Source organism: Lissotriton helveticus, chromosome 8, assembly GCF_964261635.1.
Source record: "Lissotriton helveticus chromosome 8, aLisHel1.1, whole genome shotgun sequence".
Taxonomy (NCBI): Eukaryota; Metazoa; Chordata; class Amphibia; order Caudata; family Salamandridae; genus Lissotriton; species Lissotriton helveticus.
In genome coordinates, this window is record NC_136069.1 from 1,442,886,111 (window position 1) to 1,442,902,339 (window position 16,229).

Here is a 16,229-nt window from a genome sequence, read left to right on the forward strand (position 1 = left end):
CCATATATAATTCTAAATGTGTAGGGATGTATAACAGTTTTCTTTTCAATTCAATTCAAAAGGCTTTATTCGGTTTGTGCAGTAACCATAAAAGCAAAAAAACATGATTTTAAAACACACATGTAAAAATATTCAATACATATGACAGTCTAATTAATAGTAGTGCATAATACATATCCTAGCAACAATTTGTTAATAACCGTATCCAGTGCATAAAAAAGTCCAATGAATTAACAAGTATAATAAATTTCCTAGCAGCAATTGATTTTAGGATATGAGAAGCAACATAGAAACGTAACCCTGGGTCATTAAGCATAACCAATAAATTCATAGCAGTGTGGGTTGTTCTCACATTAAATTTTTAAAATGTAGGTTTCAGATAAAATCGTCTTAGAAAGGAATAGAACCTACAAAATAGTAAAAAATGGATGGTGCTTTGTTTGGATATCCCATCACAAGGACATAAAGACAGCGGGCACATTTGTGTGGTGCGAAAGGCAACTAGATGGTGTACTATGCCTAATCTCACACGAGTCAAAACAAAGCGATGAGATGGCCTAGGTACTACTGACAGGTAATCTTGGAAGCCTCTTCTAACCTCCAGCTGTTGATAAAATACAAGAGTGGTTTGCTTCCCAATCACTCTCCTGCGAACTTCATTTTGATGGGCTAAAAAGGTATTTTTAATCTCCTGTTTAGATATAAGTGTAAGTTTTCTTTTCATAAATGACGTCACAGGCAATGAGGGCAAACGTTAAGTTTTCCATCATATTACTTGAAATCTGAAAATGGAAAAGTTCACCTTCTTGACACCTACCACATCAACAATTTTATGTTGTACATGGTCTGCTCATATGAGCTCCTTCCAGTCAGAGGGTACCATGATTTAAATGCGCAGGGAGACAAGAGTTATAGGGAACAAACACCAAATTCCCTTCACCCCCTACATACACAGTTCCTTTAATATTTTTAATAGAAAGCTGTTTGTTATCCTAACAAGCTCAACTACCTTGGTCTTCCCTACAGCCAGCCCCCCTCCCACCTACTGGGGCTATGCACCCCACTTAGGTGCCAGGTTGGTAAAAGGTCATTTAGAGCAACTGCAGACACAGAAGGAAATCTATTGTGTGCCATGAATCGGCTCTGAAATGTGGGAAAGGAGAAAGATGGTGATTGGTGGCATCAGAATGTCTCACTATTCTCCTACCTTTTAAATTATGAAGAGAGATGATAGTGGCTGAAAAAGTGCTGGAGTCTCTTGTTCTGCTTCTTTCATTTTGCCATTTTCATTAGTTCATCACCGCCTGCACTTTCACAACTTTTCCTGTCTCTTGTAACACCCAGATGAGAAGAGGAATGGCCAGGAAAGGTGGCACTTCCCTGTGTGATATCCCCAAAGTGGAAAAGGTGTTTGTTATTCATTGCTGTGATATCACACCTATGGCTAATCAGATATGAAGGCATCCTGGTGACATATTCAAACATTCAATCAGTATCTAACTCAGCCAGTCAGTCATTGACTAACTCTCTGACACACTGCCTTACTGACTTAATCACTCTCTACCTCATTCCTTCACACATTAGTCATTCATTTACTCGCTCACAAAAATATGAACACTGTAGTTCGCTGTTCTCATTACTATTGCATAATTAATGTAGAGAACTCGTAGAACAAGCACTCGCAAAGCAGAAAGGTGTCGCCCATGACACTATGTACAGACATATTGGCTTTGTGACTGCCCTATTTTTTCCCAGATTGCTGATGTACGTGCACATACCCAGCTGCCATATTGGCACTAGTCAGCAGATTGTGCACCAGTGCAGGCAGAGAGCAGGGATGCACCATATAATGATAAATATGTTGCATTCAAGCCCTCTCTCTTTTATGCAGCGCAGCAAGTTGTCTTGCTACGTTACATTGCGTAATAGATACATTGGGCACCAGATTTACCAGTACTTGTAATCCTAGGTTTACACTAACATGGTGTGTCTATCGGACAGATGCCTAACAAGGAGACATTTCTTTTTTCTCCTTGTTATGCCCTCTTTCCATGTGTGCTGCCATCACACATAGAGGAAAGTTCCTCTTTGGACTATTTATGTGCAGGAAGATACACTTTCCTGTACAAAAACAATCCTAACTGTAACACAGGCAAACTTGCACTATTGCTCTCTCCCTTTCAAGCAAAACAGAGAAGCAAGTTCCTGTGCTGCAACGCGTTGTGTGCAATAAGAATAACTGTGACTCTATGGGTAGGTCAATAGTCTGAAACTACTGAAACACTGTTAGGCAATAAAAACATTGTTTATGCCACTAATGAATACATTTCTTGAAAGAATGTGTTTGAAAAAATAGAAAGTACATAGCTCTTCACAAATAGCATAAAGACCGAGGGCCCGATTATGACCGCCAGACCGCTGTTGAGGCGGTCAGGAGAACGCCGCCAAGCCAACTTCATCCTAAATGCTGTATTAGGATAGCATCGCCGGTGTTGTCTCAACAGTGCCATGGGAGTGGCATGCTTCTGCTCACAGGGAGCCTGAAACTTATGCAGCTCATGTGGCAGTGCCACTTGCATGCTGGGTACACTATGTACCATGCACCATGTCATGCATTGCACACAGTGCATGTACGACAGTGCAATAAGAGGTGGGTAAAACATTTGCTCCATGCAGTTTGCCCAATGGTCAAAATTGCCCTGGGCCCCTGTTTGGGGCCCCTTCCCTGCCTTTCTGCCAAACTTTTCATAGCGGGTCACCGCCATGGAAAGGTCAGTAGAAAGGCAGGTTGTGATTGGGATGGCGTTTCCGGCACCTCCTCCCATCCCCGTTGCTGCGGGATCCAGCATGCTGGCAGTGGTCTTGTGGCGATCCGAGAGCCATGGTCATAATCGGTCGGTCGGACCACCGAGGAGGCAGCGGTCGGACCGCCACCGCGAAGTACGGCAGTCTTCAGTCTGTTGTACTCTTAATCAGGTCCTAAAATTTTGATTGTATTATTAAGGCTGCCATTGTATATAAAGTTGTACTAGTTCTTCATTGTTTGCACCAAGGGCTGATCCATGGGATCACTGTAGTTTGTCTCTGTATAGCGTCATTTCTTTCATAATAACAGAAAAAAAGGTAAATAGAAGCACAATCTCTCAATATCCTTATGGCTGGTGTAAGCCGAGATCATTAGTTTTTCATACAAATATAAATGCTAATCATACCTACAGGGCCTATCACTCAGCTCTCTTTATATAGCAGTTGGCATTTGACTCTTTGGCTTACTTGACTGTAAGATGATGACGTTCTCTTCTTCCACAATGTTCCCCTGCGTATAATAAGAAGTCCCTTTTAGTGCCTGGGGCGACTGGTTCAATGTATGCTTTTACATAAAAAATACATTTTGGCCTTTAGACTATAATGTTTTCATATATCTTCATCAGTGGTCGAAGTAGGGGGAAAAAAGTAGGGGAACTGTTGGCAGACAATCAGAGGGTGGGAATAACCCATGGATTGGGTCAGTGGGCGGAGTCAGACTTGTGGCAGAAAGAGCTAAATATCCCAATTTACTTGTTTCCCATTTCACTAACCGGTTACAGCTTATTACGTTATTTAATTTAACCAATTTTATTGAAGGTTTAATATTAGTTATTGACATTAAAATACATTCACAAAGTTGGATACCTTTCCAATCACAGAATGTAACAAATCTCCTTAAAAGTGGAATCGCAAGCCATTTGTCTCCCAGCTATAGAGTTTCTGTCATCAGCTTCTCCCATTTTCCACAAGAGCAGTTCAAACATGAATGGCGAAATATTCTAATTTGCAAATGTTTCCATATAATTACGGCTCTGCCATTTTTACCACATAGTACATCATCTGCTGCATAATCTGACGCTTTTAACTAATAAATTGTTTAGAACACAAACGGATCAAAAGTTACTAAAAAATGTGACTTGTGCTGCTGTGAAGTGGAGGGCCCTTTGCAGAGGTTGGCTGGTCATCTTTATCACTGTTGCAGTTGTATGTTCCACTGGTACTAACAAGGAAACATCCCTGCAGAGACTGTTAGCATGTGTAAAAATGTCAAAATAATAAAGTATCATAAAATTTACAGCACCGCTAATACCAGTGTTGGGTGTCAGAGCACTTTACATCACACATATTACACAGAGACAATCAATCCTATGTGTGTAAGTCACTGTATAGGAAATGTTACATAAGACAAAGGACTACAAGGTGTAGGAGTCACATGACAACCATACTAGTAGGCAGCATAGTTTAATAGTGATTGGTCTGGAGAAATACAAACTCAGAATGTAAAACGTAATACCATGGTTGGGGGTTCTCTTTAATAATCAGAATATATTTCTACCCAGATGAACCCTATTTTGCAACATTAAGATCATCTAAAACTGGTGAAAAAAATCATAACGCTCTCATTTATACCTTGTAGTTTGCATGCAGCTCTTACATGACACTTAATACCTCAATGTTCTTTGTTATGATTTTAACTTAATAACTGCAAGTAACAATAGGGTCTCTCTTACAAAAGCTGTAACCTACTGACCTATTTACATTATGTACACTTTGTGATCTGCATGGTACATGTTCTTAGCAGCAGGAACATTAACAGTCTGTGCTTCCTTTCCATGAGTTAAAACTTCCACTAGACATAACACCATCTCACTCTACTAAGTGCATAAAACACTAGAGTTATCATGAAATTGTTATTGTTGCCGAAAATTGATGGAAGCCAGGTGGGAGTCAGCGAGTGCTTTTAAAACCATTTTATACTTGCAAACACAACGCCCCTAACTGAAGTCAGCACCCGGTGCGGTCGCACTGCGCTGGAGCCTCCCTGCTCAAGGGTCCTGTGACCTCAGTGACAGAGTCACTGTCACTCTATGGTGTGCTGCTTCATAGGCCTGCCTGCCAGACTGGAGGTGAACTTCAGAATGAATCGTGGTGGACAGGCCTTCAAGGTTACCCCACACTTGTCACTGCTAGGGTCCACAAGGTGATGCTAAGACATCAGAGCTTTTACGATCTTGTGGGGCCTTCTAAGGTCTAGCATTGGAATGTGCTCCCCCATGGGGGAGTAGTCTGATGGACTGGTCGCGACGGCTGAACCTGGTTCCCCAGTTCCAAATTCAGCAGCTCTTACCATAGTGCCACATCCTCTCCAATGAACACCATACTGCCCCACTGAGAGAAACTTGAACTGCACTGACCCGCTATAAACACCTGGATGTGACTCAATTCAAATTACGCACTAGACAAGAGCAATGTGTTGCCTACAAAAATGAACAACATCATCGAAAAAGCAAACACTCATAGGGTATGCAAGATTAGGTAAAGTATGTGAAATTTAACCAGGAAGTGAACCTCGAAGTGATATGAAGCAGGCTCCTTTTACACTCATTATTCAGAAATTGGTGAGTGCTTTTGCCTGAAAGGTTAAGGCCATGACTACAGGGCCCAGAAGGGACCCGTTTCAATGTCCATTGCTCATATCCTTACAATACAATACAATATCCTTACAAAACATAAGCAGTATGGTTGAAAAATACTACATTTGTGAACACACAGCCACTGCTCACATTTTGTTTTTCAATTCACCCATCAAGCAGATATTTCAGTACCTCCAGGTATAGTGCACTTGAGTGGGAAAACAATGTTATTCAAAGAGAGACTAGAAAACAAAAGTAGAGCTTTACTGTTAAACACTGTAAAGTGGCGCTCATGTGTTTAGGTGTGAATAAATCAGTCAATCTGGCCACCTTGCAACCACGCTTTCTTGCTTTAGTTAGTTATTTTTCATATTTTTGAATGTTTTATTTCTATCCACCCCTAGGTTGCTCTTAGAAATTGAAAAATGTCAGAAAAAGAGGAGGTTTCTTTTTTTTTGGATCCATTTCACAGGGGAGCAAATAAACGAAAGGAGGAAAGAAAGGGTAATGCCCTTTCTTGAAGTCTCGGTTTTCACTAAATGAGGAGGGGCGAGACAGAAAGAGAGGTAAGAGAGGGGACAAAGAGAGGGAGGGAGGTGGGGCAGCTGCCAGCAGCAATAGAACTGGATTGTCTTTGTCTTTTCTAGGCACAACGAAGGAAAAGACAGTCATTTTCCTTTTCTACGCGTCCCCAAGAGCCGAGCCATGACTATCGGCCTTGGTGATTTCTGCCATCCGGGATGCATATTTGAAATAAGAAAGTAGGGGAACGGACTTGATAAAATTGAAGAAGTAGGGGCACGCCGTGCCCTGCCGATATTGCTTCAAAGTTCCAGTTAAACCTTCTTTAAAAAAGTTCAGATTACATTTGCTGTTTAATAGTGTAGTATACCCTGCCAAAAGCACATGTCTGAAACAATGAACACCACTTTACCCACACAAAGTCTAGGCTGCTTCACCCCCACTTAAGGACAGGCTCAGAAAAGCTCATGAAAGATCACAGCCGCCAGTCTTGATGTGAAACTGTTTATCAATTTCTTTATAAAATGTAAAAATAGAAAGCATTCTATCCCGCAAAACGCGTCAGCTGACGGCTATTATTTATTTTGTCAGAGTACCCAAATTTTTCAAACAAACAAGCAGCATACCTCACCATAAGACCAGAGTTAATGCATCTCATCAAAGCGCTGGAGAGAGCTCGAAGTGATATGAAGCAGGCTGCTTGCCACACAACCTCGCCGACGCTCAAAAGAAAGAGAAAAAAACACCAGCACGCAAGTAAAGATAGAATTTATTCGCAGAAATAATATGGGCATCGCAGCTTATTTTTGGAACATGTGTTTCCTATTCAGATTCTATATTTAGCATAATTCTAAGTGAAGACGCTGTTATACTATTGGGGTAAGGCGTTTCACTTGCTTTAGATCTGAGCTGCAAGGGAGCCAGTGGAGCTCAGTTAAGGAAATGAGGGGAAAAGGACATTTTGATCAATATTAATACAATTTGGGCCCATACTATAACCTTGCAAACTTTCAAGACAGGCAGTATTTTGCTCCTATACTAATTGGAAATGTGCTGCATGCCCAAGTGAATATGATCTATCCCACACAATATAAAACCTCAATTTTTTCAGACGGAAAACACCTTGTAAGAATCTTTGGGGCATATTTACAAGCCCCAATCGCACAGCACCGTCACTTTTAGTGACATTCCTGTGCCGATATGTGCTTCGCCTTATTTACAAGGTGGCTTAACACTGCTTTCTAAATAAGGCCACCTTTCATGCTATACTTAGCGTGAAAGGGATGGGCAATGGATGTTGCGGTGGGCATTCCACCGCAACACCCATTGTTTTGGCGCTGCCCCATATTTACAAGGGCGGCGTAAACATGGACCAAAATTAGGACAAGGGAAAACCTTGTCTTAAACAGCGCAGTAAGGAGAAATGTTTAATTTCTCCTCGTTTTTGATATTTTCATGTGCAGCACACATAGAAACAGCAAAAGACCTTAGATTGTTTATGTGAAGGAATGTGTCCCTTCCTGCACATAAATAATCAATAAAAAAAAATGATGTTTGCAACTTCTATGTGTGCTGCATCAAGCAACTCACTTAGAATTTTTAAAACGCCATTTAAAGAACACATCCTGCAATCTTCCCCTCAACGCAGACACCCTTGCACTATGGTGCAAGAGTGCCTGCATTGGTGCTAGGCTGCTAAATTTAGCACCAGCTCAGGGGAAAATGCAGGGCTGCACCACATTGTTGCAAATATGGTGCAGCCCTGCATTTCAGAAGTGGTGGACCGTGGCATTAAGCCAAGGAGGCTAACGCCAAGCTACGCCACTTTTCTTGTAAATATGCCCCTTTGGTGGCGAATAGAGTGAGATTCTGATTTTGCACGTTACAACATGTGCAGGTGTTCTGATTTGCATTCCTTGGAATGCTCATACACATTCTAGGAGTGGAAATATCAATTTTGGTCGGTTTGCCTATAAGTTGCTTGACAAGTTTTATATGCAGGAAACCTATGCGGAAAGAGCTCAAGGTAGACAATTTCCACATGGTCAAATTGTCTATGAGCAGTTACCACATCAGCACCCCTCAATGCACAGTGTTGTAGTCACTGATGTCATTTCAGATGTTGCAGTGATGTTATCAATGATGCATAGAGGATGTCATGAGTGATGTAGTATATAAGGTAACTAGCTTACATAGCAAGGTGCAAGTTATAGTTACGTTGGGCTCAAACTATAGTTACTTGAGATAAATGTACTTGAAGAATTTCAGTGGTTTTCTTCATTTAAAATGGTATGTTTTAACTGACATCTTCACCTAAGTATAATATCCCATTAATCTTTATTTTTTCAGTGAATTTCTATTTTTTTTGTTATAGAAAAGTCAGATGTCGATCGCCATGTTCAGCATTAGGTCACACACAGCTGATTATCCAATGTAACAATAATGAGGTAGGCCTATTTGCTTTATCAAGGGTTCAGCACTTTAACATATATAAGCAGACCTACTGGGTTTGTCAAAAATTCACCAATGACTATATTGAAATGTAAACCTAATACATTCACACATTGCAATGCTTAATAATAGTGATTGTCTCAAATTAGTTTTAATAACACAATTTTTTTTTTTTTTTAAAGTGAACAAGTGTTATGATTGTTAGCATTTTTCAAGCCCCAAATTGCAGCCTTAGAACCAACCACAAGGGGTGATGCACTCCGGGTGAAGAGTATTCAACACAGATCTGTGACTGGCGGTGAGTATCTGAAAAGTTTCAGTTCTCTGTCCATCATCTCCTTGCGTTTGCTTTGTTCGCCCTAAGTTGGCAGGGAATGCTCAGACGTGGGTCCCTTGCCCACTTTGCCACTGGATTCAAGCTAACCTGGCTGATGAGGGGTGTTACCCTGAAACCCGTCCCAGGATGCTTGTTTCCAGTCCAGGGAAGACATGGTTTGGCAGTTCGGTCTGGACTGTTCCCATGAGGAATATGGTCAAGACTGATTTACATATAGTTGGGTCTGACCTGGGGTGGCGAAGTAAGCTAAAGAACGATGATGGATTCAACCCAAATCTATGACTGGATGTGAGTGTCTGAAAAGTGTCAGCGCTCTGCCCATCATCTCCTTGTATTTGCTTTGTTTGCCCTAAGTTGGAAGGGTGTGCCCAGACGTGGGCCCCTTGCTCACTTTGCCACTGGAGTCAAGCTAGCCTGGCTTAAGAGGGGTGTTACACCAAAACCGGTCCCAGGATGCTTGTTTCCGGTCCAGGCTTGGCAGTTCCGGATGGACTATTCCAATGAGGAATAGGCTCAAGACCAATTTGCATATAGCTAGGTCTGAACTGGGGTGGCAAAGTGATCTAAAAAAATGATGATGCATTCAACCCAGATCTGTGACTCGGGGTGAGTGTCTGAAAGGTTTCAGCGCTCTGTCCATTGTCTCTTTGTGTTTGAAGAGTTTACATCTCCATCTTGGGGTGCTTTAAAAAATATGGTAAGATCTCCAGGAGTCATGAATTCAGTGGCATAGCAGAATTACTGTATTTTTTTTAAATTTAGTATTCCTGGGGGGTTATGGCACTCCCTGCAGCCCCCACAACATTATAAAAAAAGGTTGCTGGTGTTCCTGGCCCTGGCCAGTTCCCCAGCTAGCACCCACACCAGGTGCTGCAGTGAGCCAGCAGTTTTAAAATCAAAAGTGGGTGACCCGATGCCCACAAGGGGCACCCACATCACCAAAAATATTTATGGCTGTGGAGGGAGCCCCAGTGCTCCCAAAACAATGGTCAGCTTTGCAGCCAGTACCCATACCAATGGCCTGCGGGAGCCAACATTCTTCAAAAAGGGGTGCCCTTGGGTTCACCTAGGGCACCCACATTATCAAAATTGTCCAGGAACACAGGGGCATCCCAAATGCCTCACCAGCCCCAGCCAGCTCCCCAGTCAACACCTGGCTCCATTACTTTGCTCCTGCCCGGTGGGAGCAAAGTTGTGCCTGCACTCACCCGGGCAGGGAACTATAGTGTTCCGGGGATGAGGTCCTCGGGACATTACAATGGTATTGAGCACCACCCAGGTGGGATCAAAGATGCAGTCACTGCCTGCCTTCTCTTATAAAAATAGAATCACCCCCTGGAGATGGGGTCCCCAGGCTCAATGAGGCTTGGGAAAGGGGCTTGCATGCCCTTCTCCCTTAAAGAGGATGTTTGAGATGGGTGACTTCCCCAAACTTTGGAAGCAGGCTTCGATCTGCCCACTTCTCAAAAAACCCTTGCTTGATACCACGGACCCCAATAGTTACAGGCCAATAGCCTGGCTGGCGCTGCCGGCTAAGCTGATTGAGAAAATCATGAACTCCCAGCTCTGTTCATTTCTGCGTAACTCGAAGGGTCTAGACCCGGCCCAACATGGGTTTAGGGAAGGACACAGCACCGAGACCGCTCTCATTAAATCCACAGAGGAGGTCCGGAAGGTACTTGATGATGGGGGCCAGGCAGTGCTGATCCTGTTGGACCTGTCTCCGGCCTTCGATACGGTCCACCATGCTATGCTGGTGGACCGGTTGGAGGGCTGCGGGGTCCAGGGTCAAGCACTTAACATTCTGAAAGCCTTCCTAAAAGACCGGGTACAAGTGGTGGCTATGGGTGATTTCGAATCAAGACCTTTCAAACTCCCCGGGGGGTCCCTCAGGGATCCTCCCTAAGCCCCACTTTATTTAACATCTACGTATCCTCTCTTGCCCCGGTGATCCGATCCTTTGGGTTCGAGCTAACATCCAACGCAGACGACACCCAGATTGTGGGCTCGGTGCTCCCGGGAACAGAGGTGGGGGTGGCAGCTAGGTTCCAGGACTGTATGTCAGCAGTCAGTTCCTGGATGGCAAAAAGCTGCTTAAAATTGAACTCCTCCAAGACTGATGTGCTTATCTTTGGGTCAAACACCAACCTTTGGAGCCCCAACTGGTGGCCTATTGACATGGGACCTCCGCCTACTCCGGCTTCAAAGGTGAAGAATCTTGGCTTCATTATTGACAACCAGCTCTCTTTTAAACCCCAAGTTAAGGCGTTGACCTCCTCCATACATTGGACCCTGAAAGTTATTAGGAAGGTTCTCCCCTTCCTACCGGAGGGAAGTAAAAAGACGGTGGTAACGGCCCTTGTACTTTCGCGCCTCGATTACTGTAATAGTCTTTTCTTGGAGGCCCAACAGGGGGTGCTCAACAAACTTCAGGTCCTACAAAACGCGGCTGCCCGCCTTATTGGGGGCTTGCCCAAGTTTTCTTCAGTCATCAGGGAACTGGAGAAGCTGCACTGGCTCCCGGTGCGGAAGCGGATTTTGTTTAAGGCCCTCTGTATTGTCTTTAAGGCGCTACAAGGTCTTGGCCCTTTGTTCCTTCAGGATCATTTTCAATGGTACAGACCAGGGAGACAACTAAGGTCGGCCAGCTTGGGGCTGATTAAAACAGCCCGCATCAGGAAGGCACGCTGGGGCGGCAGGAGTTTTGTGAGGGGAGCAGCAATGGCGCGGAACTCCCTTCCTCTTACCCTTTAACAAAATGACAATCTGCTGGCTTTCAGGAAAGATCTGAAAACATGGCTCTTTACCCTCTAGTTTCCTGAGAATCATTCTTAGGGAGTTACCACTTCAGCGCCAGGACACCGACTGGTATTAGAGCGCTTTATAAGTGTTATAAATAAATTCATAATACTTATAAATGCATGAATCATTTTAGTCAAAATGTTACCTTGACACCCACTATCTAGTTTCTCTTTATGCTCTAACATATCATGTTTCAATTTCTTCCAACAGTAGTTCATTCGACGATCACAAAATGACATCCCACCGGAGCCAGTAAACACAATGTAGTCCTGCTAATTCTCATAATATTGTTAATATTATCACTAACCCTACAACTTTACAGGCTTTGCTGTTCTTTATCTTCTTGTTGAAACAAAAAATAATCATGCTACTTTAAAAATTCCAAAACCAACAAGATTTAGTGTTTCTTCTTTTCTTCTTATTTCTTTAAAAACAAGAATCAGAACAAACAAATTCAAATTAATCTCTGTTACTTTACCCAAGAGTTCATTTCAGTTTTATGTTTAAGACTTTTATGTTATTCCACAACTGTTTCTTGATTTAACTTTGTCGTGACAGTTTTTTCACTATTTTAGGGTGGTTCTTCTTCCATATCTGCTTCACTCTTAAATTTGTACTGAAAGATAGAAGGAAGAGGAGGAGGCGGCAGCAGTTGCCGCCTCCTCCAATGCCCTGGGCCCCATCCAGGCTCCCCCAGTGCGTCTAGTAGTACGGCACAGTGGTCTGGCTGCCATCTGCCACACTTCTTCAAACACTGCTGCCCATCCCTGTTCATGCAAGACATTTCAGCGCCGCATGATCCTTCGGATGGCGCGCCTAGAGGAGTGGATAAACATCCTGGAGAGGAAGATCCGGCAAACCTGCCGCTAGACCTCAGTCGCCTTGCCCCTTTAAACATTTTTTTGGGTGGGTGGGAATTGGGTTTTGGGGAGAACTTCTGGGTTTTTATGGACATTTTAGTTTATGGACATTGGACAACTGGACTTAATGATGGGCATTGGTTGGGGTTTGGGAGATGGGTGGGACAGGTGTTGTATTTTTTTCATTCTACTTAGTTTATTTGTTAGGGGAATACAATATTTACAGTTTACATATGATGCAAATGTTTTTTGGGGGGTTACTCTTTTACTCCTCACTTTTAACTTTGCTATTGGGCCGCAGCCAGTTTTTGATTGAAATCTGCTGATATTATAACACACCAACAGATAGATATGGCTCCCTCAATTGTCCTACTAGTACTATCAGGCTCTCCTCCTAGTCTATGCAGTCTGCAACTAAAACCCCTAAGGACTCTGAAGGGTGTGGGTGTGTTAATTAATTAATTTACACAGTATATATATTATGCCTCCCCCAAACTTCTTCTCTTACCTGTGATTCATGTTTATACTTAGGCAAAGCGATGGCTGCATGGTGATGGTTTGGTTTCCCAAGGTGCCATGGTGGTGATAGTAGTAGTAGATACTGACAGTAGCATTTTCAAAAAAAGAAAATGAGACAGTCAGTCACCTGGGGGAGACTAGGGAAAGAGTAGGAAAAGTACAGTACACAAGAAGGCTGCCAAACAAGAACTCATGATGATGATAAGCAATGCTAAAACAAAATAAACCAGAATGCCTGGAGGGCTACCCTAGTACAAGTTACAAACTGAAGTCGGCTCGAGCTATGAAGCAGACAAACAGCCTCATAACCTCTAGTGCTGGAACTAGGATGATTGATGACTCCATGCTGTTATTTAAATTATGATGGATTATGTCCCTCTGGGAAAAATGTGAATATCAAATACTGTGCATGGATGGGCAATCTAATCTCTATATATAGCATATGGGCTATATGCTAAGTATATAGCATATATACTTAGAGCAGAAAAAGATCCTCGCTCTGCCTTGAGTTGGTGTTGCTTTCACCCAGCAAGTGTGTGATCAATAATTGATGTAACTTTAATTTTGTCACACCACTATATAAATCACACAGCCCGGGGGAAGAGGGTTAGGGTTTGATTAATGGTTGGCAAGGGGGATTTGAGGGAAAGGTTTGATACTACACATGGACAACACACAAAATCTTGGCAGCCGACCATCATAAATCTGTTAAGGGAGAAAAGGGAACTGCATGCCTGATGATGACTTGATGAGTAGTACTAGACTAATACAGGACAGTATATTATTAATTATTATGCAATTGCCTTGCCTATCTGCCCCCAGAAAGTCCCAAGTTACATATATTTTATGTTCTGTTGTACCAGGCTTCCTTTGAAAGAAAGCAAAGAAAATTAAAAAATATCTGTAGGAGGCAAATATAAGCAAACATAAACAACAATAAACACAGTCGTAATGATTGAAGAGAAAAAATGAATCAAATGAAACAATACTATAATTATTTCATAATTGTGAGTTGCATCTCCGCATTCCTCTTGGTCCTTCCTTCAACTGTTCGTCCATCAATCTTGGGTGCCTGCCTGGCGAATGCGGTTTGGTAAGGTAAATGTGAATTTTTTTCCCAGTATAGTGCAGGGTAAAGGCCAGACTGTAGATGAAAAACAAAAAGTTTATTGAAAACTGAAGGAGAAAAGTTAAACTGCATAAATTAAGGAGGAGGGCAACAGGAAGGCTTTCAGAGGTGGCATGGCTAAATCATGTCTGTTTCCAGCAGTTACCTCCACAACAGGAGCAGCCCCCCCACCCAATCTCTACTTAGCTTAGAATTTGAGCCAGACAGAACTGAGCACACATACACACACAGCAACATGGCATTTTCCAAATTAAGTAACAAAATCAATGCACCGCTGACAGTCACACCACCACACTCGCTGCCACCACTACACAGACATGTAGGTGTGGTGTTGTTGTTTACCTATCAGGCCACTTCATGAAACACCCGAGTTATTCCTTCAATCATCTCTGGTCCTACTGACTGGCTGACTGCAAGTATGGTATGGTCATGGTGTCCAACTCTGTACCAAAAGTGTCCCGAGTGAGTCCAGACTCAAAATGCAATGGATTGACAAGAAGGGAAAGATTGACTTGAGTCACGTTTTAGAATACTAGTAGACATCATGCACAACAAACACAATCACTCAGCGTGCAATGCATGCCATCATTCATCTGTTCTTCTGGGGCAGTCCTTCTAGGCTCAGAAAGGATAGATATATAGTCAGGTGTGGGGGAACTCGAGGAGTGCACACATTTCACATATATTGTCCTCTATTCTCCATCTAATGTCTAGCTTGAGGGAAATGGATTTAGGGTGAGTCAGGAGGAGTGGACTTACTTCTTCACTGATTGCACACAGTTGCAACTCCAATCCGACAATAAAAGAGTAAGACGGGGTAATGGATTTGTTGAGATTCGAACCAGAAAGACAGTGACACACACAAATAATAAAGTAATTAATATTCCTTAGGTATATCAGTTTGTTGGGGGCTTTTTTGGGGGCGTCAAAGAAAGAAAGAAAATAACTTGAAAGCCTGGTTGTCAGGGAAGTAGAGCTCATTCTCAAACTCTGGTGGTTCACCCAGAAGTAGGTTACCTAACACACTACTTCCATGACCCGAGTCGCCATCACCATCATAATCATCCTGGGCTACTTCAGGTTCGGTGTAATTCGGTGGTATAAAGTGCTGATTTATTTTGATCATGGTTAACCTCTCCACGTTTTGGCACAAGAGACTTGTCCTTCTCACTGTCATACGGTACCAACAGCACTGAAAACACGCTCAGAAAGGACACTTGTGACAAGGCAAGCCAGATAGTTTATCGCCAGCCTGCTGAGCACTGGCCATGGGCGCCTTTTTCCATACCAATACAGCAATGGATTTTGATCAAAGTAGACCTCTGTTGGGTCATCCAGATAGGCCTGGACAATCCGCTCAATGCTCATGTGTGCTCCGCTTTGCGCTGCCTCTTTTGCTTTTGCCTCAGCACTGGACTTAAGCCCTGCCTGTAGAAAACATTCATGTGCCAATTTTGGGGCTGATGCTCCTGTTCTTGTTGATGTTGTTCTTGGTGTTGTTGGTGATTATGGCTGCTGTGAGCCAACTGCACTGCCCTCAGGCTCTGAATTTGAATTTGAAGGCTGACCTGCAGCACTTGTTGTGCCCTGGAGGAGTGTGCCTCCAATTCCAGGCCGTTCTTTGTCTAGCTTGCTGGCTTGCACAACTATCCAAGTTTTCTAGCTGGCAAACCCCCAGTCTGAAAAAGGAATAAAGGGTGAAGTAATGGTTTGTACAGTGGATCTGGAATTGTGGCACAGGTGTAATGGTTGGATGACACAATGCCTCTTTGCACCCTTTTATTTTCAGTTAATCGAATGGTTAAGCTCTCCACCAACTAATATGCTTTTTTTTCCACCTCACCTGCAACATTGCTGACACCCCCTTCAGCTGTTTCTGTAGAATGTGCAACAATGGGATAGCTTGGCCCATAGTACAGTCCTCTTGCTGAATTCACGTGTGAAGACCATTTAACTTGGCCCTATTGGTCTATCTCAATGATCAAGCCTTTCACAGCAGCATCCCCTATTTGCATGACAGATTCATAGATTGGTCTGTACTGCTCAAACAGATGTTCAAGCATGTAATACATTGACTTCCAACGTGAAGAGGAGAGGAGAGGAGTTGGCCGAACGGCTAGGGCGGTCGACCTCTAATCTGGGGAACTGGGTTCGAGTCTCGGCAACGA